The 23,294-nt window shown below is 38.9% G+C and overlaps 1 non-coding gene across 1 annotated transcript; it reads right to left on the bottom strand.

The window, feature by feature from the left end:
* Positions 1-1,102: 1,102 nt before the first annotated feature.
* LOC132423713 (U6 spliceosomal RNA) lies at positions 1,103-1,210 on the bottom strand. Its single transcript, XR_009519037.1, has one exon. It is a non-coding gene; the product is annotated as a U6 spliceosomal RNA (small nuclear RNA).
* Positions 1,211-23,294: the final 22,084 nt, after the last annotated feature.

Below are 23,294 nucleotides of genomic sequence, written 5' to 3' on the forward strand. Positions count from 1 at the left end.
CCTGCAGAGTTTCTGCTGAAAAATCTGCTGATAGCCTTATGGGTATTCCCTGGTATGTTATTTTTTGCTTTTTCCTTGATGCTCTTAATATTTTTCTTTGTACTTAACTTTATATAGTTTGATTAATATGTCTCAGTGTGTTTCTCCTTGGGTTTATCCTGTATGGGACTCTCTGCACTTCCTGGATTTGGGTGGGTATTTCCTTTCCCATGTTAGGGAAGTTTTCAACTATAATCTCTTCAAATATTTTCTCAGACCCTTACTTTTTCTCTTCTTCTCCTGGGACCCCTATAATTCAAATATTGGTGCATTTAGTGTTGTCCCAGAGGTCTCTGAGATTGTCTTCAATTCTTTTCCTTGTTTTTTTTTTTATTCTGCTGCTTGGCAGTTATTTCCACCATTTTGTCTTCCAGCTCTCTTATTTGTTCTTCTGCCTCCGTTATTCTGTTATTGATTCCTTCTAGTGTATTTTTCATTTCAGTTATTGTGTTGTTCATCTGTATTTGTTCTTTAGTTCTTCTAGATCTTTGTTAAACATTCCTTGTATTTTCTCAATCCATGCCTCCATTCTATTTCCAAGATTCTGGATCATCTTTACTATCATTACTGTGAATTCTTTTTCATGTTGATTGCCTGTTTCCTCTTCATTTATTTGGTCTTGTAGGTTTTTACCTTGCTCCTTCATCTGTCACATATTTTTTTGCCGTCTCATTTTTTTTTATTTTTATGAGTGGGATTGTGTTCCTGTCTTACTGGTTGTTTGACCTGAGGCTTCCAACACTGGAGTTTGTAGACTGTTGGGTAGAGCTGGGTCTTGGTGCTGAGACAAGGACCTCCATGAGACCTCACTCCAGTGAATATTTCCAGAGGTCTGAGTTTCTCTATTAGTTCAGTGGTTCAGACTCGGAGCTCCCACCACAGAAACTTCCTTCACCTGACCCCCGGCTCATGAACCAAGATCCCCCAAGCTGCGTGAGTGGCAAAAAAAAAAAAATAAAAAATAACAAAGTAAAAAATTAGGCTAGGAAACTAACAGATATGTTAGAAAGAATACAAAAACATTGAAACAACCAGAAGGTACATCAGCACCACAATAGATTAAAAAAATGTGGAACGCTTCACGAATTTGTGTGTCATGCCTGCACAGGGACCATGCTAATCTTCTCTGTATCATTCCAATTTTAGTAATATGTGCTGCCGAAGTGAGCACTAATTGTATTTATTAAGAGTCCTTAAAGAGGTAACTGAATTGATATGAGTTCATTGGGGTGAACCCTAATCCAAAATGACTGATGTCCTTATAAGAAAAGGAAGTGTGGACATGGACACATACAGAGGGAAGATGATATGAAGACAACAGGGAGAAAACGGCCATCTAATAAGTCAGAGAGAGGCCTGGAACACATCTTTCCCTCAGAAGAAATCAACTCTGCCAATGCCTTAATTGAGGACTTCCAGCCTCTAGAACTGTGAGAAAATAAATTTCAGTTGTTTAAGTCACTAGCTGTGGAACTTTGTTACGGCAGCCCTAGCAAACTAATACACTGCATTTAAATTTTGTAGCCCTTTAGCCATGCTTCAGTTGTTGTTTCCTTCATTTTTCCTAGGGGATTGGAAAAGTCTGCCCATCTTTGACACTCCCACTTTTGCATGGAGGGGATATTATGTGCAAACCAATGGCCTTGGAGATAACTGGTCCCTTAGGCTGACTCCCTCCCAGAGAAGGCAAATTCATCCCAGCCACTGAACTATCTCTTAGGAAAAAAAAAAAGAAAGAAAATATTTCTGTAACGAGGTAATGACCTCTACTGGAAGCTGTGTGGAATTACAGAGATTCCAGTTAGTCTCAAGACTTAGGGAGAAAAAAAAATAGAACAGGTTTAAATGTTAAGAAGTGGTGACCTCAGAGGAATTTCTAAGGGAAAACACTGTTACCATCGACCAGTAAATAAATCTAAATTAAAAGAAAGTGTAGCAGAATAAAATAGAAGGAAAACCTTCAAATCATGTGTTGCTTATTGCTGCTGAGGGCAAGGTGGGCGAGAGGGAGGGTCACACCCAGTCAGGGGCATCTCCACACTCACATCCTCTGAAAAATTTCTAGCTCCTTGCTACTCAGAGTGTGCTCTGGGGACCAGCAGCTGAGGTCCCACCCCAGAGTTGTTGAATGAAAATCTAAATTTTTTAACAAGCTTCCCAGATGATCTATAAACGCATTAAAGCTTGAGATGCACTGCAGACTTATTCAGAAAGGTGACATCTTTGTTCTTCTCTGGTAATTCCAGGTGGGAACAGGCAAATCAACCTAAAGAAGGTTCTAAGTTCCTAAGCTCATTTTTCTTCACATTAGTGCGTATTATCCAAATACCCATAAAATGTACAGGTTGAATTAACAAATGTTTAATTAGTCATTTTTTTAAAATTTTTTTAATCCTGAAAACAACTAATGACAGCTTGGAACTCTCTGACTTCCAGGGTTTTCCATGGAAATGATGATCCTTCTAGCCCTCCTGTTAATCATCCTGTGTCAGGGAAGCAGGAAGTTTGAATTTTAACTCTTCTTAATGAATGCATTTCACATACCAGAATTACCTCGGCAATTTGCTCAAGAGCTTTAGAAGCCATTACTAGATTGCAGTTCAAATTCATTTCACCTGCTTCCTAAACTGGCCCTATTGTTCATCTTCACACTATTCTAATGCATGGTACCAAGAAACAGCTACTTTTGTTCAACAGGAAAAACAGTTTTTCTTGTAAGTGCACCTAAAACCAGAGTGTATTAATATGTTTAAAACACAGTTTATATCTGGTGGTGTTCTGGTGAATGTTTAATAACCAGCTTTCAAAACAAAGTTGAAGCTATAATTTACAGCACTTGCCAATTGCCATAGTATAAATTCTCCCATCTTGAACAATTTCACGATACCAACATGATCATGAAGTTGGGGAAATATGCACACAGTTGCTTCATGACAGTACAAGCAGGCATCACTATGTATTTCCAAAATACCATCAAATACCTTCCCATTTCCCAGACTACCTTCAAAATACATGTCAGTGCACAGTATATGTGCTGTGCAATTGTACAACCTTAATATATACCAATAGAAAACTACCAGGTTTGGGATAAAATACTAGTTTTATTAATGATGTGATTAATGCTTTTATTATAACAGTAAGATGGTGATATAAAAATTTAATGCTATGAAACTCTCAGGAGCAGAGATTCGAAACAGCTACTCCAAAATTTACTCTAGTAACCTTACCCTTCCCACACTTCCCTGTAGGAGCTGTCTTCTACATAAAGAAGGCTAAGTTTGTATTTAGTGTCCTTGCAACTACCTTAAGGTAGTTCTCCTAGTTATGACAACCCTTCCCACAGTCTTCATTACCAATTACTTTTTGCTGGCAGTTTAAGGCCTTTCAATCTGGGCCAGTCATGCCTCTGGCAGTTTCTGTGCTCCATCTTTAATTTCTCCATCTCACACCAGAAAAACCTGTCTATGTTTTTATTAATTTCCGAGGACCATGATCCACCTCATAAATTAATTCATTAGATTTTCACCATAAATGCCACCATACAATGGAATGACACTGTTATGGGTTTAACTGTATCCTCCCCAAAATGTTAAAGTCTTAACCATCAGTACCTGTGAATGTAACCTTATTTGGTAATAAGGTCTTCACAGATGATCAAGTTAAGATGAAATCATTAGGATGAATCCTTACATAATATGACTTGTATCCTCATAAAAAGGAGAAATTTGGACACAGAGCCAGACATGCCTGGAAAGAAGAACACCTTGATTTCAGACTTCCTAGCCTCCAGAACTGAGACAATAGGTTTCTGTTGTTTAAACCAATCAGTTGATGACAGACCTAGCAAATTAACACAGTCACAATCAGAAGAGGCATGTCTCAACTAATTTTTTTTTACTCACATCCAACTTGGAGAATTAGTGATACTTTTATTCTTATAAAACTTGACCAGATTCTAGGTTATTCTAATAATTATGTCACTCTCATTCTTTGTATTCTGAGATACTTTCATAATAGGAAGGAAAACAGTAGAGATACAGTTGGGCATCATACACAACACTGACTGCATCAATGAGAAAGAAAAGCACATGTGAACACAACTAGTCATAAGTGTCATGATAGAAAAAGTGGCTGAGAAATGCTACAATATTTGGTACAAAACTATTATCAACTTGCTAATGCAGTTACTAACTCCTACAAAAGGGGACTTAAATATGTAACTAAAGAGACCTCACTTTAACCCATTCCTCTAATGCAGAAATTTCCGAAACTGAAAGCAGGCTGGTGTAGAAGATGTTCTGAGGAAGAAAAACCTACTTGGAATCCTTTGAATTGGTGCTATAGTCAGCCACAAACTCCATCTACATTAAAGGCAAGCTCTGAAAATTAGTTTCTAAACCCAAAGGCACAAAAACAGAAATGTAACTGCTAAAACTCTTATTTATTGAATCATAACATTTTAGATCCTGGAGGGATCTGGGAGCCTCCTATTTTATAAGAAAGAAGTAAAACCTAGAGGTACTTCTCTAAGGTGGTAATTAAAGGGAAAACTCAACCCCATTTCTTAGTTTCTTATATTCTAGTCCCAACTACCAGAAATGAAGTTTATGAACCTGATCATGTCTCTTAGTCACTTCAAGAGCTTTTATACAAATGTACATTTCCAGGGCCCAAGCTTAAAAATTCAGATTCAAATCCCAAGTTTTGATCATGGATCTGTACTTAAATTCTTGGGGACTTCGGCCGTGTAGGGAAGTCTGAAACCACTTTTGAAAAAAATTCTGCCCAGAGACCTCTTACCTTTGGTCTGCTTCTCATTTCACTCAGACCCAGCTCTCTGTGATGATTACCACATCTTCTGTAATCCTGAGAAAAATGCTTAGGGTCCTGTGGACCTGCTGATAATACAGGTTCACACTGACTCTGATAATGTAGAAGCTGCTCCCCTTGACTCCTGGGCAAGTCCTTAGTACACAGAATATTTTAGAGCAGAAGAGGAAAAACAAACCTGAAACGTCTTAAAACAACCTTTTTTGAACTCTCTCATTTCATACTCATTTTCTGCTCCTTAATTTGCCCGAGTACATTCAATTTTCAGCCTCACACGAATAGCCATTTTCCCATTCACCAAGGGTAAGATGATTTATGTAGGGTGAGTTGTAATAAGCACAGGTTTCATTTATTTTCTATCATTGCTGTATCTCCTAGGGGAAGAGTTGATTTTAAAACAATAAACCAAAATGAAAAATTTATAAAACTATGGCGAAGTGAATCACAATTAGTTATAAAATTTGATAGTTCAAACTGGGACCTAGGATATCCCAGGGGATGGGGAGACTGAGGAGAACACAGGAGAGAGCTGAATGTAGGAAATTTAGAGGTGTAAATAACTTCGCATTGGTGGTAGTGGTGGTAGAGGTTGTCAACTGCAAGGTGTGCGACTAGAATGAAGCTGAGTCTATATTCTGGGCATCCATCCTGAGCTTTCTCACTCTCACACTTGAAGCTCCCATGCAACACCAGAGAGGGAGACTGAAACTTCAAAGTTTAAGAGGTATGGTTGTACTGAAGATTTTACCTGTGAAACATCTCTCAAATATTCTTTCCCTTCTTCATCCCAGCTCTATCTCCTTAGGTGAGACCCTCATCAACTCTCTCCTGATGTAGCTCAGGAGCCTCTAACTGATTTCCTTGCTTCCAGATTCTTCCATACTCATGCCCTTTCAGCAATACTTCTTTCCCATCTGAGCACTTCACCCTCAGTATCTCCAGCTCCCACACCCCACACCCCAGAGATCACAAGGCTTCTGGAAAATAGGAACTATCTCCTCTTGCCGCCTGTTCGGAGATTCCTGCTGTAGAATACAGGTTCAGGCTGAACTCCTGTAGCCTATACAGCCTGCAGTAATGTCAGGGTTTCTATTCCAAACTGGAGAACCCAAGGAGGATCTGGAAGAGTCATATTTTGAAATCTTCCTAGTTGGGCTGTCTCTCCTTTGGAGCCCTATTTATTTGCAAAGGACAAGAAAAAAAAGGGCAATGGGGCTCTTTTGGAATTTGTGCTTCAGAGTCTAGGGTTGACCTTTTTGCCTTTGTTTCCAGCACTGAAACATGAGACCAGTTCGGTTCAGTGGCATACAGCGTGATTAGGACTAAAATCAATTTCATATTACTTTAGGTCTCCTCAGAAACTGCAATGTGAACCACAATTTTCCTATCTTTTTAATAATGAAATAGATATAGCACATCTTTATATTGACATTTTATGACTTCATATTTCATATTTCGTTATGGAATACTTCCGTAATGAGCAAGGCATCTTCTGACACAGAGGTGTCCTGAACAAATCACCTCTGGACAAATGAATATGAACCTATGGAACTTTAGGTTCAGGTGAAGCATTTGCACAGTCCTGCAGTGTCCCAGTAGAATAGGGATAAACTTTCCAGCCCTCTGGTACTGCTCTCCAAGAAGTGAGAAGGAATCCAGAAGCTTAAGTACATGGTGTCAGAGAAATTCGAGTCGCCGAGCTTTCTTTTAGGGATATATATCTACAGAGCCCAAGAGGCATAGACGTACATTTTACCTGTCTTAGAAGATCACAGAAAGCTCCTAGATACCTGAATGTGGGAAAATTCGTCCTCATGACTACAGCTTAAGGAAGCCAACACTAGCCAGGCAAGAACTGTGATTTTCCAGCCACCTTGGAGTCCCCCTGGCCATGGTGAAAGCCTAAGTCCCTCACTTCCTTGGCTTTCAAAGACCTTCAGAAAGGAAGAAGAAAGAATTAGAGAGTTCTCGCTGGCTTTTCTTTAGCCTCTACCCCTAGTTATTCCTAAGTGGACAAATACATACAACATAGTGTTGTCCTAAATAAGAACTCAGGAACTGTGGAGTATAAGTCACCATGAAGGCTAGAGAAATCTCAGTAAGTCTGGTAACTGCTCATCTTAGGGGTACAAACGATTAAAACTAATCACAGTAAGGTGCATGGTGTAGCTCTAGAGTCCAGCATTTTCGTATTTCAACTATTCCTTTGATTCTGTAGCTTTTGTCTCTAACTTTGTGTCACCTCTTTCTGGGCCTGATGTCTTCTCTGTGGTCATTACACCATTGATGTCACAGCTGTGTCTGAAGCTTTCAATCTATGCACAGCTCTTGGAGAAATTTGCTCCTTTAACCCTGCTTATCTTCTGTCCAAGTCTCCGCTAGTGTGCTCCTCTCTGTGGAACTGTTCCCTGGCAGTGTGAGGCCCATCATCTATTCAAAGGCGATGATGTATACAGAGGCACCTGGTGCATATAGGTGCCTAAATATTAGTTCCCTTCTCTCAGGGCTACCAGGGAGGACTCCCCACTCAAGCCTAACTCTTCGAGATGAGACTCCCTGAGGCAATACCTCAGCTTTATTCTCTACCATCAAATATCACCTACAATCCTAATCTATTGACATATCTGTGCATCTGCTTTCATTCAAAACCATCTCGAACTTAAACCAGCCTTTGTTTCTGTTATTATTTCCCCCCATTTGTGTTCCTCCCTTGGATAATGACTTCCTCGTCCAAATTAACTTTCACAAATACCTTAATTTACAAAAGCTATAAATAAAATTCTATCAATGCGAGTGGAGATGACACCTGAACGGGGGCACCCTGGTGAGAATTGGTGTCCTGACCTTACAAGCCTTCTTCAGACACCCCAAAGGTGGCTAAGATTGCCTTTGGCAGATTAGCCAAGGGCCCATTTCTTGAGAGCAAAAAATCAAGGCCCTCTGAGCTTTTCCAACTAACAATCGAGAAGCATATAACAACTAATAAAGTTAAATTCATGCATTCTTAAGGAGAAGGGAAACTTCAATCATTCTCCCTATACTCTGGAAAATTCATGAATAAATATATTATTGCAAATAGCTTCCACCTCAGAGATAGGTTTGTAAGAGGATGTCCTGTCCTTAAACTAAACTGCCTTCTTAAGCAGCTCTCCCACCTGACAGTATATCTGGCAGAATTAGTGAGTAGGAATGACCTTTACTCAGTCTGTAATCTGAACATGTAATTGATGACAGACTCCAAAAGGATACTAACATCTGACCTGGTAATATTACATTTTCAAGGTAATTTGTGTCATAATGGTTCATTTAAAAACATGTACAAGCAATCTTATGCAGCATTGAATATAATTACTTGTTCACATTCTCAGGATCTAAAAGAAGCAGAATAGGCTTTTTTAAATCAATAGAAAAGCCTAAACCTAATGGATTATTCATTTAAACCTGTTCTGCTGATCCACAGATTTACAGTCCCAACACAGTTCTGAGCAGAGCTGGGTCAGAGTGAAAGAATCTATCCTACCCACCTCCCACTCTGAGTAAAAACTAGGTGTCAGGGGAAAAGAAGGCTGCAAAGAAGTTCCAGTGGGCGAGAAATTAGAGTCCAAGACAGTTTTAGGATGAACCAAGTTCTACATTAAAGCAGAAAGTGATGTGGTTCATTTTTCTATTCTAACTGTGTTATTCATAACAGCCTAGGATTTAGGAAAATAAGCCTAGGTGTCTTGGGTGGGCAGCAGCAGGAGATATGAGTGGCTGAGAAGAGCTTGGAGAGCACCAAGCATGGGCTGAGGGCTCCTTATGAATGGAATGTGTCCTGGTTGGTAAGGCAAGAAAACTAGGGGGTTATTTTGACTCAATAAATGATTCTAAGAACAGTACTATTCTACACCTCTGTACCTTAGTAGCTTTCTGGGGTGAAATGAGTATGGAAAGGAGGGTTTTATGGTGAAAGGGATGCCTTCCCTTCCAATGACATGATGCACGGATGAAAGACAGGAGCAGGTTTCTGGATCAGAGGACTAAGCCAACCGACCAAGGTGATAGCAGGGCTCATTAAGCTTCCAGCCACACCAGGGCCTGCAAAACTGACAACATGAGGGTTCTGGGACTCCTCAGTGTATCTCCAGCCACATTACAGGGATGGAACGCAAGGGCTCAAGAGGTGTCACAATGTTTTCAAAAATAAAAAAGCAAATTTGGTTCATTTTTAAACACTCACATAGGCCATATAACAACCTGGGAGTTTGCAGAAATTTTTGAAAGGGATCGGGGGTAGTGGAAACATGGAGAAAGCTGTATCCATGGGACAGTCAAATATTGAGTACTTCCATATTAAATAAGTGAATTCAAATGCCAAGGTTCAATAGCCATTCAATCAGATACAATGTTACATTTATATTATCCTTGTTTATTTTGCTATTAGAGATTGATTTTTACAAACCTGCATTCTGGATTACATTTTCTGAATTCTGTAATCTGAATTCTGTCATTGTAAATCAAAAACTCACACATTCAGGGCTTCCCTGGTGGCGCAGTGGTTGAGAGTCTGCCTGCCAATGCAGGGAACACAGGTTCGTGCCCCAGTCTGGGAAGATCCCACATGCCGCTGAGCGGCTGGGCCCGTGAGCCATGGCCGCTGAGTCTGCGCATCCGGAGCCTGTGCTCCTCAACGGGAGAGGCCACAACAGTGAGAGGCCCGCATACCGCCAAAAAAAAACCCAACAACAACAACAACTCACATTCAAATATCACTTCATCATCACATGGGTATAATTTAAAACACATACACACTATTTAACTTTAATTGCTTTCAATACCCAACAGAGTAAATTTCTCAAAGCACTCATATTTACAGAAGTAAAAATCCATGCCTACTTTAACAACAGCTGTCTAATAAATTGAAATTGAAGCAATAAGGACTTGTAACACGTATCAGGTGAGAAAAAGGTAGACTCATATTCAGATATGGTTTGCTGTCATGACTCATTTCCCCAACCCTCTTGACAATAATGGGGAAAAGCACATAAATTAAATGTTAATTAAGAGTTCATACCAAAATCCTGCTAAGCAAAAATTCTAACTCCTATTTTTCGGTTAGTAGGAAAAGTCAAACATTGACAACATTTATTACTATGGTGTGATGATAACAGATGAACATTTTCCCCAATCTATACCTCATTGCCAGGAATCTGAGGTTCAGTTGTCAGCTGTTAGAGACGAGCCTCCTCCATCTGGAAATTTCTAGAAGGTAATGGGCATAAAGGTACTTATCGCAGAACCCAGCAGGCAGTCCATAACTGTTAGTTTCCTTTCCCATCCTCCTTCCAACATTACTAACTCACCTGGTCGTAATTATGTCTAGTTCTCATAAGTCTTCCAAGCTCGAAATGAAATATGAACAAATTCCACTGCCTCAAAATATACATAAACAAGAAAGGTCAACTCTTCTTATCTCTTTTAAGTGTCCTATGCCTATAAAACCCACTTTCCTTAGCTCCAACAACTGTCTACTGATGGGTGACCATCGTGGCCCTCTGTATCCTCTCTGTGCAGCATTGTGTCCCCCTCATCAGGATCTCCACATTCGCCTTGCAGGGATCCACAGGAGACTGGTAGGGACCCAAGTAACAGCATTCAGAAGGGAAACATTTACTCTCAAGTACTATCAAGTACCATGGCAGAAAGTGAGTAGTGCAAAATGGCACTACCTCTAGGATAAATGAATGTCATTAATTTTAATGTGACTTGGTTATAACAACAAAGGGAAGAGAGAAAATATGTATTATCCTGTTTCTTATTTTTCCTAATACTTTCTATCTCCTTTACCATGGATGACTGATTAGAAATCTATAAATACACTCACTTTACAAGTATTGACATTCTCTGATACATAAAACTTCACAATTTTCTTTAATAAAAATATTCAGAAAATTAATACTTCACTGTTCTGGGAAATTGCCTAAAAGAAATGACCCCAATGAGTCCTCTAGTGGTCTCTGTTATGTTTTATTCCTCTCATATAAAATATTCATTCAACAAATATTTATTGAATGTCTACTATGTACCAGGTATTGTAACCACCACGTACTGAAGTTACAAGAGGGAATTAGAGCGATATGGTCCCTGCTCTCACAGAAATTATATTCTAGTGAGGAAGACTAAAACTTAGCAAGCTACAACTCTTCCTAGAGTCCCTTAAAAAAAATGCACAGGGTGTTGCGATGGAGATGATTAACATGACTGTAAGAAGAGGGCCTAAAGGAGACAGAGCAGTCAGGAAAGGCCATTTTGAGCAGGTGACCAGTGATCTGACACTTGAAGAACAAGAAGAAGCAATCCTGCCAAGGGCTGGAGGAAGCACATCTCAGGCTACGGGAAGAGCTAGGGACCTCTGCCTCAGAAAACACTGTGAGCCTTAGCGATTGCCTTGAGGAAGGAAGGCTACATGGTTAGACATTTCTCTTTGCTTGAGATCCTCTTCTGTCAGCCCTTATGTACCTCCAGGAGAACACACACTGCCCCCTTGACTCAGGTACGTTTCCAAACTGCCCAAGGATGCCCCACGTGTGGTGTCCATCAAGGCATGCCTCCATTGTTCAATCTCACATGAGTAAAGAACTCACTGAGTGACAACCAAAATTAGTCATACTGACTTTGCTTTCTGAAACAAAATCAGAATGCAAGGCTGAAAATCACTAACACAGTGATTTTCATGCTGTGCTCTGCAAAGACAAATGTTCACTCTGAGACTACCTTTATATGAGGCCAAGAAAGTAGAGCTCTACCTCACTATGATCATTTTCATCCATTTAACATAATAGAATCTGTTCAAGAATTCAGTTAATAAAAGAGTTTTGTGAATAAAAGGGATTTGAAAACCATGGTTTCCAGCCTGTTCTAGGACCTCTGAATGAATGCAACTCTCTCAAGTATGGAAGAGATGTTGGCAAATGCTCTTGAGTTCCTCCAGGCTACCTCCTATTTTTCCAATCACTAAAGTTAAATCTTTTCTTTCCTGGTTCCCCAGCTCACATCCCATTTTGGCTTCGTACCTTGCATCCAGTCCTCTGCCTACTTGATAAGCCAACTTCTTTATCCTTACTTTAGGACAAAAAAAAAAAGACCAAAATCCTTAAAATTAAGATGCAGAGATCATTAATGTATAAAACTAGATCAATCCAGAAACAAACATTTTAAACATTGATTCTAAGTATGTTACTGATTTTCATTAGGGAAAAATTGAGAAAAATAATTAAAAATTCAACTTTCCAACTTTTCAAAATAAATACATGAAAATATACAATGTGATCAAACACAAATCAAAATACATTGTATAGTCTCTTATTATGACCCTCTCTTTTGTCAGAATACATCTCCCTTCCGTCATCTCTTTACTCTGGAAGGAAAAAAAGACAAAATCAAGAGTTGAAAGAAGAGAGAAAAAAATACAAAGACTGAAAAAAGTAGAAAGAGAAAGAGAACAGGACTGTTGCAGATAGGTTTAAAAAACAGAAGGTCATCTTTCAAACTTCCAAAAAACTGCTGTCTCTAAAATTATTAACCAGATATTCCCATATATATTGTTGTTCAGTGACTTCATATTAGTAGTCTACAGAATGAGCAACCTGCAGAAGGCATCCATCCTCATTTTTATGAAAATTTTATCAGCAGACTCACTGCATGCCAAGCCCAGGTGGACTGGTCCCTGATGATTTTCAGGGCAGCATGACACAGCTTTCTGGGCTTTCCTTCAGGGTTAGTTAAAATTAGATGCTAAGCACTCGAGGAACAAGGGAACTCCTTTTTAGCTGTCACAGATGCCTATGCACCCCAGAGAAGATACCGATATTGCATTAGGCATGGTGGAGATGCCCACTTAATGTCTTGGTCAAATTCATTTACCTGTGGTGATGAGTTCATTTCCACAATGTAATTTCCAATCTGAAGCATGAAATCAAAATCAGCCAACTATATTCTAGCTTGTAATGCAGTGCAATGAACAAGTAGAATTAAAATCAGCGTAGCTTATCACTGCCCAGAAAATTAGTGAAAACCTCAGATTCACAAATCAACAGGATTTATGTATGCAGTGAAATCTAAAAAATTATCTGTTATTTAACTCTAAAATAAACACATATGAACATTGATACTCAAAGTATTCCTCATTTGAATTATATAGAGCTTAGGAAACCAACATGTGTTCTCAAAACACAAGAGCAGGAATAATTTACTGGCCTATTTACATATTAGCAGCACATGGCAGGCTTTTGGTAACCACCATCCATCTGTTCCTGTAATCTGTCCAAACCAAATTCATTAATTGGATTTCCTCAGCCTCCTGATATAGAAGATAAATCTGTAAATGTATATACCAGAAGATGTGCCCTTGGATTTCCCTGGGGGGTAAAAAAAACATGTTAAAACAAAACCACAAACACAAGAGGACAGCTATCAGCTTTTAATTATCCTTCAGAGCAGACAGAATGTTCATTTTACATTTTAGGACTTAATAATAGAGAAAATAACTCTATGATCTCTAGTCACTTCTTGAAATTCAAACCTGGGACTCCATTGGGCCTCTAGAGATGTAAACAGTGAGCTCTTCTAAAAAGTTTGGAAAAGAGGCTTCCAGTAGAATAAGAAGGCAATCACCCTTCTGAAGAAATCTAGAGGACACCATTTTCGCATGCCAGATTGTAAGAGGCAAAATAAACCCTTCCATTTCTACCTTGGGCATGGCTACCATTGCCACCCATTCCAAATAGCCCTACACTGGCTTAGGATGACGTGGGATTTGGAGGTGCTCACACATCTTTACCCAGCCCCTCCTCCCCCCAAGTAATGAGATAGTGGTGTCCTCCAGCATAACATTTTTGTCTTCGTAAGACCATATGTCCTGGGTTGTCACTCACATTGCTTTACCAAGAAGCAAACACATTATTTACTTAATTGATAAATACAGTTCTAATTAGAATCCCATCTGCATTCATCCTCTTGTAAAATTACATGTAAATGAGCATGTTTGTTTTTTTGTTGTAATCATAGTCTTATGATGTATTTAAAAATATTTACATAGATAGACCTAGAGATTGCCATACTGAGTGAAGTAAGTCAGACAGAGAAAAACAAATATCATATGATATCGTTTATATGTAGAATCTAAAAAAATGGTACAAATGAACCTATTTACAAAACAAAAGTAGAGTCACAGATGTAGAAAACAAACTTATGGTTCCCAAGGGAGAACGGCGGTGGGGGGGATAAACTGGGAGATTGGGATTGACATATACACACTGCTATATACAAAATAGATAACTAATAAGAACCTACTGTATAACACAGGGAACTCTATTCAGTTCTCTGTAATGACCTATATGGGAATAGAATCTAAAAAAGAGTGGATATATGTATATGTATAACTGATTCATTTTGCTGTACAGCAGAAACTAACACAACATTGTAAATCAACTACACTCCAATAAAAATTAATTTAAATAAAAATATTTAGAAGAAACATAAAATAAGCCCTTATTCTTAAGAACTATTAAAAGACAAGTAGATCATAGTGCATAAATAAAAGAGGACTCTTAATAAACACATGTATATCACCTTCATATCAATTCATAAATATTTTATTTGAGAAGTCATATAACATAACCTTGAAATATTAGTAAAAGTTTGAATTTCTCCCTCTTGATTCTATAATTAGAAGCTAAACTAACCAATCATTTCCACTAAACACAGTGTTTCTACTACAATTTATTATAGTAACATGTTACTATAATCAATATACATCTGTCTTGTGCTTTGTATGTCTTTCCGCCCACCATAATTACTGTAAAGGCAATGTTATAAAACCACACTTTAATTCTTTATCTTGACTATAAATAGAAGGGTTTAGCAAGCCTTCGTGGCCTTATATTTTGTGAACTTTATCTGTATACTGTAACTATAAATCCTCTAGCTTAATACATTACAAGTCAGCTATATTACTTTGTCTACTTAATAGACAATTTATTTAGTTTTTTTAACATCTTATTGGGGTATAATTGCTTTACAATGGTGTGCTAGTTTCTGCTTTATAACAAAGCGAATCAGTTATACATATACATATGTTCCCATATCTCTTCCCTCTTGCGTCTCCCTTAATAGAAAATTTAAACTAAATAATTGATAACCCTTGAGCTTTCTTTTGAGGAAAAAAATTATTATTTTATCCAGAAGGTGAGTCACTTAATCACATCTACGTTCACTCCTCTCATGAACACAGCACATCCACGAACCTCGTAGGTGTCCGCAGGTCATCAGGTCAGTCACTTTTCCCCAGATCCACCCTGATTCTTATGTATACCACCACTCTATATTACTAGGGTAATTCCAGCATGCCTTTTGCCGGAGAATACACAAATTCTAAAATAATGAACCATTATTACAGGAAATAAAGACTAAGCCTTGAGGGAATACATCCAAGAAGGTAAGTTTGAATTGATATTTGGTGGAGAGATTTGCAGATAAAGGACAAAGGTTTAGAATATGAGATATATCCCCCAAAAAGGGGAAAAATCAAGGCTGGACTTCAAGGGCAGACACTAAACCTTTCCACTGCCTCATGAAAACTTTATAGTTCCTTAGGTAGGAAAAGGATTCCCAATTAGTTAAGTTTACAGTGGGTACAGCTTTACCATTTTCCCTACAGTTGCCCTTATCAGTGGCCCTTTGACCAGAAAACTTTGGGGTGAATTGGTAATTGATAACATCCTACTAGATGCTCCTTAGCTTGCATGCTTATTACTAAGTTCTCTCTCCTAAAGAGATATGGAGCATAAATTACATGAATCATGCAGACATAATTCAACCTCAATGCTGAATAAGAAGCTTTTCCAAAGAAGCATAAGCTCAACTGCCTGTGATGTTCTCTTCAGGGACAGGCTCTGTCACAAGCAGAAATAAATCTTTAAATGTGATTTAAGCCTCTAGATAAGTTACTGACATACATACATACATAGTTTAGCAGAGCAGAAAGTAATCAGAAATAATTTGAATTGTGCCAAATACCACCCATCAATACACACTGCTGTGCCTGAAACTCCAAAACTCAGGGTCATTCCTCAAAGTCAAGGCATTTTTTTTTCTATAGACTTGTGTTAGAATAAATAATAATATCTGGGAAGGATAAAAATTTACACCTTCATTTTTATTGTTATAATAGTCTCTTCCATACTGAATTCATCACAAAAATTTATTTCTGAAAAACTTCACCAAGCCTTAATATGCTAATGAGAATTGTGAATCTTTAAGACGGTGGTATAGAATGCAGAATTTTACAAACTTATTTTGCCAAGTAACTCTTTTTCTATCACCCTGAGTTGTACCTACTGATATCTGGAGGAACACTAGAAGTTGGGTTTGGGAAAGCACGGGTTATCAGATACTCTCATCTAACAGAAAACGTGGCCTTGGGGTCAGGAGAGCAAGGACATGTAAGTTTAAATAGAAGCTAGGCAGAAAGGAAAGGGCTGCAGCAGAGACACAGCCAGAAGCAGACCCAGGTGTGAAGTCTCCGTGAGCCAGAGGATGTGAGTGAGCACTAGGGAAATGGAAAGTGTGGGAAAGTTCTGGGAACAGGGACAGAGGAGGCAGGTGGGAGTAAGAGACACTCGAGATGAACTCTGTCTACTGCACAGTTCAGCATAGGCAGGCACTGTTCTTCCAGGACACAAAGCTTACTGTGAACAGATAATTTTTAGGGGTCTTATTAGCTCAGTGCTTTTAATCAACTAGGCTAAACATCCTGTCTGGCCACACTGTCTGTATCAGAAACCGAAGTAATATAAAAGGTTATATATTTTTATCTCTTAATTTGTTTGCAGGATATTAAGCCTGTCTTTGTTAGATAAGAAAGTGAGCAGGATTATTACTGGACTGTCTTCAGAAAGATCAGGAACTAGGCCCCTTCCAAAGTCCTGTTATCACCCTAGGAATGCTATTACCCTGTCTCTTTAAGTGTCCAGAGTCACGTGTCCTGCTTTTCTCCCTTAATTCTAACCCTGTTAAAACCTTTTCTTACAAATGACTGTTGAGTTTATGTACATTATGACTTAAAATCCTGCTAAGGCTTAAAATTTTACCCCTCCCTGGGGGAGTTGTACTTTCATGACTTATGTGTATGTTCAAAGACAGATGTCCTTTCCTGACAAGGGGGCGGCCAACTAGGATTCTTTCTCAGTTTATATCATTGTCTTTAGGCAACAAAATCCCATTCTTCTCTTTCTGTAATTGTTTAATCTTTCTACCAAAATTTTATTTTCCTTTATAGCATCACTTACTTGACAGTCGTAGCTATATCTATCACAGTTGGTTCTTTGGGACTCTAGTAATCTAAGACAATTAAATTCATGCTTCTGAAAATAGCATTTTTCCATTATAGTAAAAAAAAAAAAATCAACTTTTTTTAAATAACTAGCCTTCCACAAACTGATTTTTACAGTAACATACAGGCCAACCAATCGTGAAAGAGGAAATCATTCTTGGGAGAGAAACAGGAAAGGGATTACAAGAGTCATTTTAAACTTGAAGCTGTTTCCATGTGTTGACCTAAATAATTTGACAAATATCAGAAAACTTCAAATAACATCATTGTTTAGTCAAGAAATCTGAAAAAGAGTAAAGGATCTAAGCTTTTCACCTTGGAACTATAAAGCAGAATTCAAAACTGACATTACAAGCCTCAGTTTCTTAGCCTGAAGAAAGAATCCCTGTAATGTTTAAAAAAAAATTTAATAAAAATTAAAGTCATCACCATTATCCTCAATGTAATCAGCAAGATAGCTGGGGTAATAAAGAATGGGCTCCAGCTGAGGTCACATGATCTATCTCCACCACTCACTTGCTGTGTGAGCTTAAGCAAATTAAACAAGAAAGTTTAGCCTCAGTTTCCTTGTAAGAAATATGGGAACAAAATAGTTTCTTCACAGATTGGGAGGATGAAAAGAGAACTGATGTATATAAGAGCTCTTTGTATGCTCTAAAGCACAATTCAAGTATTAGTTATGGGAAGGGTTTCTAATAAATAGAATGCACATTTCCACCAAGCTCCTTTGCCCCCAGAAATCTTAATAAACTTTTTCTGCATCCCATTTCCAAGTCCAAAGCTTTCTCCAAATTTCCAGCTTTCCTTCCTCAAAGCTCTGACTGTACTCCAATATTTGTGTGGGTCATCATGCTTAGGCATCCTATCAGTTGTATAGAATTTTCCGCCCTTTCTCCAGTAGTCTCAGGGAACCCAATCAGTCAGTTTACAGTTGTCCTCCCTTATCCTCAGGAGGATATGTTCGAAGACCCCCAGTGGATGTCTGAAACAACAGATAGTACCAAACCCTATATATACTATGTGCTTTTCCTATAATAAATAGCTATGATAAAGTTTAATTCATAAATTAGGCACAGTAAGAGAATATCTGCATTGCCAGCCTCACTACTCTTGTACTTTGGGGCCAGTTTTAAGTAAAATAAGGGTTACTTGAATACAAGCACTGTGATACCACTACAGTTGATCTGATAACCCAGAAGGCTACCAAATGACTAAGGCAGGATGGAGCAGGATGGTGCCAGATTTCATCACGCTACTCAGAACACTACCCAATTTTTATAACTTATCTATGTTTTATTTCTGGAATCTTCCATTTAATAGTTTAGACCATGGTTGACTGTGGGTAACTGAAACCATGGAAAGTGAAACCACAGTAAAGGAGAGACCACTGTATTGTGAAATAAGTTATTATACTGAAGATTTCAGGCTTCTACCATCTCTCCACCTGTGCTCCTGATATCTGATCCTCTCTGCTGAGAGCAGTTGCATGGCAAGTGCAGCCTATTCTTCCATTGCAAATGCTTTTCTCACAGGGAGTGGTCTCATGTGCCAGTGAATATAGTTATCACCAGCTATCCTATGCATATAACGATTGTAAAAATGAAGACAGAACACAGTTGAAAAGTTATTATAGCAAACTTGACCTACCATAGCCACCCTTGCAAATTATGAAAAATGCTCCTTTTGATTTCTACACTCAGGAAAATGACATAATCCTGAAGCACAGATGGGAAGGGGGGAATGCAGTACACCCAAGAGGAATTCATGGCTCTTTTACACATTAAACCTACTCTACCCTTTGAGGAAGCGGGGTGGGGGCGGGGAAGAGAGCAGGAGAAGGGCAGTCCCCATGGAAATGACCTTGGCCTTTTTCACTAGACAACACAAGTGCCAGGGTCCCAGTGTTCCATCTTCAAAAGACAGACTTGACTTAGCAACTACCCAGCAACTTTCCAGAGACCTAAGAACCTCTAGGCGACTTCTACTGTTCTTCTATTTACTCTTCTATTTATTCTTCTATTCTTCTATTTAATTGAACAAATAATATTTGGGGAATAAGAAGTTTTCATGGGTAATAAAGCATTCAAAAAATTGGCCATCCTTTCTAGAACTGTAGATGAAATGTATTTGACTCTCCTGGGATCCTGAATTGCTATATCCTGATCAGAGGCCTTACGTAATTTGAGAAAAAAGACGTTTGCATGCAAAGAAATATATATGTTCTCTATGCCTTCCTAAAAATGTCTTTCCTTTTTTCTCCTAGTAATCTGGCTTTTTAGAGAAAAGCCAGATTATATTAAATTAAATTATAATAAATTATAAATGGATCTGGCATTTATTTTCTACTATTTTCTACTCACAGAGATTATTCAAAAGACCATAGCTATAATAATTATTATTTTATTTATTTTAGCTTTTCATTGCCCACAGAACATTTTAATCTGATCTTCCAGAAAACTTGAATGGATGGAAAATACTACTGTGATGATTATTTCAATTTTATAATGAGGAAACTGAGTCTCAAAGCAGTTAATAAACTTGCCTAAGACCACATAACTAATAAAGGGCAGTGCCGGAACTCAAACAGATCTTCTGATTTTTCACCCTATGATCCTATGCTTCAGCGAAACAAATTTGCTGAATAATATGCAGCAAATCAATGCAAAAGCAAAATCTTAAATATGATATTTTGAACCCAGAGTGAGTCTTCATGTTATCTAAAACATTTTCCTCATAAGCATCTTAGTTTCAATAGAACACTATTAGAGTAAAGCTATATCTATTAGTGGTGGATAAATATTGTAACCATTGATAGTCCCGACTTTCAGATTTTTCTAAGGATTGTCTTTATAAAACAGATTAATGTCTACAGTTTTTCCCTCTTCAAATATGAAGAATAGAAGCAATATTGGTAATGTTGTTGTCCTGGCCAGGGTGCTTTGCTGTAGCCAACAAACCCTGTGTTACTGGTTTAAGCAGAGAGAAGACAGAGAGAGTCCACAGAATCTTTGTAAGGCTGAAGAGTCAGAATCCAAGCTGAGCTTCTGGAGAGAACACCCAGAGCTACATCTCAGAGCCAACCTACCAAGAAGGAAACTGCTTCCTCTGCCATCATCAGAAAGTGCCTAAGTCAGGGGGCTGCTACCATCACTGTCAGTAATAGAGCCTTCCTCAGTGCAATTGTCTAAATGTGTGTGTCCCCCCACAAAATTTGTACGTTGAAATCCTAATCCCTAAGGTGATGGTATTAGGATTTGGGGCCTTTGGGAGGCGTTTAGGTCATGACCACAGGGCCCTCATGAATGGGATTAGCGCCCTTATAAAAGAGGTTACAGAGAGATCCCTTGCCCTTTCTCTGCCATGTGAGGATACAATGAGAAGTCTGCAACCCAGAAGAGGGCCTTCACCTGACCTGGCACCCTGATCTTGGACTTCCAGGCTCCAAAACTGGAAGAAATAAATTTCTGTTGTTTATAAGCTACGCAGCCTGTGGTATTTTGTTACAGCAGCCCAAACGGATTAACACACTTTCTCTGTCTCAGTACCTGCTGCAACATGGAAACTCAGCACCATGCCTCTTCACTACACGTGACTCAATTCTGCATGAAGTCTCTTGCAGGTATATCTGGTGGGTAGAATCTAAATCACTTATTCTTCTCCAAAAACAAAGTTTTCATTTGTTAGTTTCCTCACTAGGATAGTAAGACATAATTCAATGGAATTATTACAAAATGGGAAGGCTTTTAAAAATATTTTTGTGTAGGGGCTTCCCTGGTGGCGCAGTGGTTGGGAGTCCGCCTGCCGATGCAGGGGACCCGAGTTCGTGCCCCGGTCCGGGAGGATCCCGCATGCCGCCGAGCGGCTGGGCCCGTGAGCCATGGCCACTGAGCCTGAGCGTCAGCAGCCTGTGCTCCACAACGGGAGAGGCCACAGCAGTGAGAAGCCCGCGTACAGGAAAAAAAAAAAAAAAAAAAAAAAAATATTTTTGTGCAACCAGATATAACAGAAGTCCATTACAGAGTTTAACTGTTCAAATGAGAATAACAATAGAACTATCATATGGTATTGTCATATGGATTAAGTGAAATAGGATACATAAAATGCTTAATACAATCAGTACAAAGGAAATCATCAATAGATATTGTATATTATAATTTAAAGGTCTGCTGAGTAGAACCTTTCCTACTATTCTGGAATTGGCAGTGAGGCCTCACAGCTGAGGACACAGAATTGTCTAGTAACACACTTCCTAAATAAACGTACAAGCAACTGGGGAGCAGGACAGCCCCTCCAAGTTCTTGTAAAAGGTGAGTATATTCTCTCTGTTGCTCCAAAACATCCCTCAGGACTCTCCCCCGAGACAGAAACAGAAAAGTAGAGAGGGAGAAAGGGAAGAAGGGGTTGAGGATCCACAGACTCACACGTGACTGATTCTAAGGTCTAATCAGGGTACTGAAGCTTTTCCTCATGGAAGGAGGAAGGAAGGCGAGCGCTCATCCACCAAAGTCCAGTGAGGGCTCCACCAAAAGACCACTTGTAGGATTTGGGGGTGTCGACAGGAAAAAGAGACGAGCATCTCATTCCTAGTGTTACTGCTAATCTGAATAGACAAGAAAGTTGAACACAGATGGCAAAAGTGAAGGAAGGAACGGAAGCCATGTGGTGTCTGGTGATGTTTGAGTATGTGAGTGATGTGTGATGTATCAGTGATGTATGAGCCTCTCATATGTCAAGAGAACACTGGAACATAGTAGCAAGGCTTGAGTTATGAGCTCACATCCTAAATAGGAGGGCTCTCTGTTGCTTCAGGAAGCAGCAGGAGCTTATGGCCATGTGATATACTAATGGTGAAGGAATCTGGAGGCCAAGGGAAAAGTTTGAGCTGGAGATGGATATTCCATGAGAGTAATTATGAAGTGGGTCCCTCCCACAGTCCACCTAAAAAGCTTACACATGTGTCCATACATCTATTTCTATCTTCTCCCTCTCATGCCATCTCCTTCCTCCCTAGTCCAACACACCAGAGGAGGAAAAGGGGAGGGAAATGGACTTTAATAGCGAGGGCCTCCTTCCCCGCCCCCCAGTGCTGCATGCCCCCTCAGGCCACTGATGAACCCTGAGCTAGGAAGAGGGGGTAGGTGTGATTGAAGTTTTATATTGGACTGGACTAGACTTAATAACTGAAATTTATTTGGAAGCTATGAGATCTGACAAAGATGTTATTAAGATCTAGGAAAGCCAGATTCAACAGAATAATGTCAAAGGCACTGGCTGAGAAGAAATTAGACCCTTGCATGTTTGTATCCATTAGGATAAACTTTCAAAAACCAGTTACAATGGGATTGCTTTTATTATTTGTATTCACTCCCCTGTTTTTCTGTCAGGACTTGGTTCACCTTAGAAAGATAAAGCAACTAGAACCAAGATAGCCAGTGGCCTCAGCTAATGCCATGAAAGTGTCTCACCATCCTCTGAAACTTTTCTCACCAATATAGGCCCAAATTTCTACACTATGTAGGCAAGGCAGATGGAGGACAATGAATTATGGTTTTTCTTCTTTAACATTTTTTTTTTCTCTGCCTATTTGTTTGCACCCAACGCATATCTTAACTGGAGCAGTATCTAGGAGAATGTATCTTCATGCTCTCTGTTAGACCATGATCTGCTTCCCCACAACCCCTGATTTACAATGTTGGAATGTTGTAGCACAGCTTCTGAAACTTAAAAAGGCACATAACTCACCTAGGAATTTTGTGAAAATGTAAATTCTGATTTTATATGTCTATGGAAAAACCTGATATCCTGTTTTTCTAACACATTTCCAGGTCTGTGGACCACATCTTGTGTGACAAGGCTCTAGAGTAGAGAATACTCCACCTCATTAAATGAGAGAACCAAAAAAAAAAAACCCACACCACACACAAAGCTTTCCAGATCCTCTGAAAAGACATCAGTAAGAGCAAACAAGCAGGAATTCTATTTATTCTGCCATTACAACATTGTTCAGACTGTATTCTGTATGCTTTAGGACTAGATTTTTCATATCTACACTGGT

The sequence above is a fragment of the Delphinus delphis genome, chromosome 3 (genome assembly GCF_949987515.2).
Source record: "Delphinus delphis chromosome 3, mDelDel1.2, whole genome shotgun sequence".
NCBI classification, from domain to species: Eukaryota; Metazoa; Chordata; class Mammalia; order Artiodactyla; family Delphinidae; genus Delphinus; species Delphinus delphis.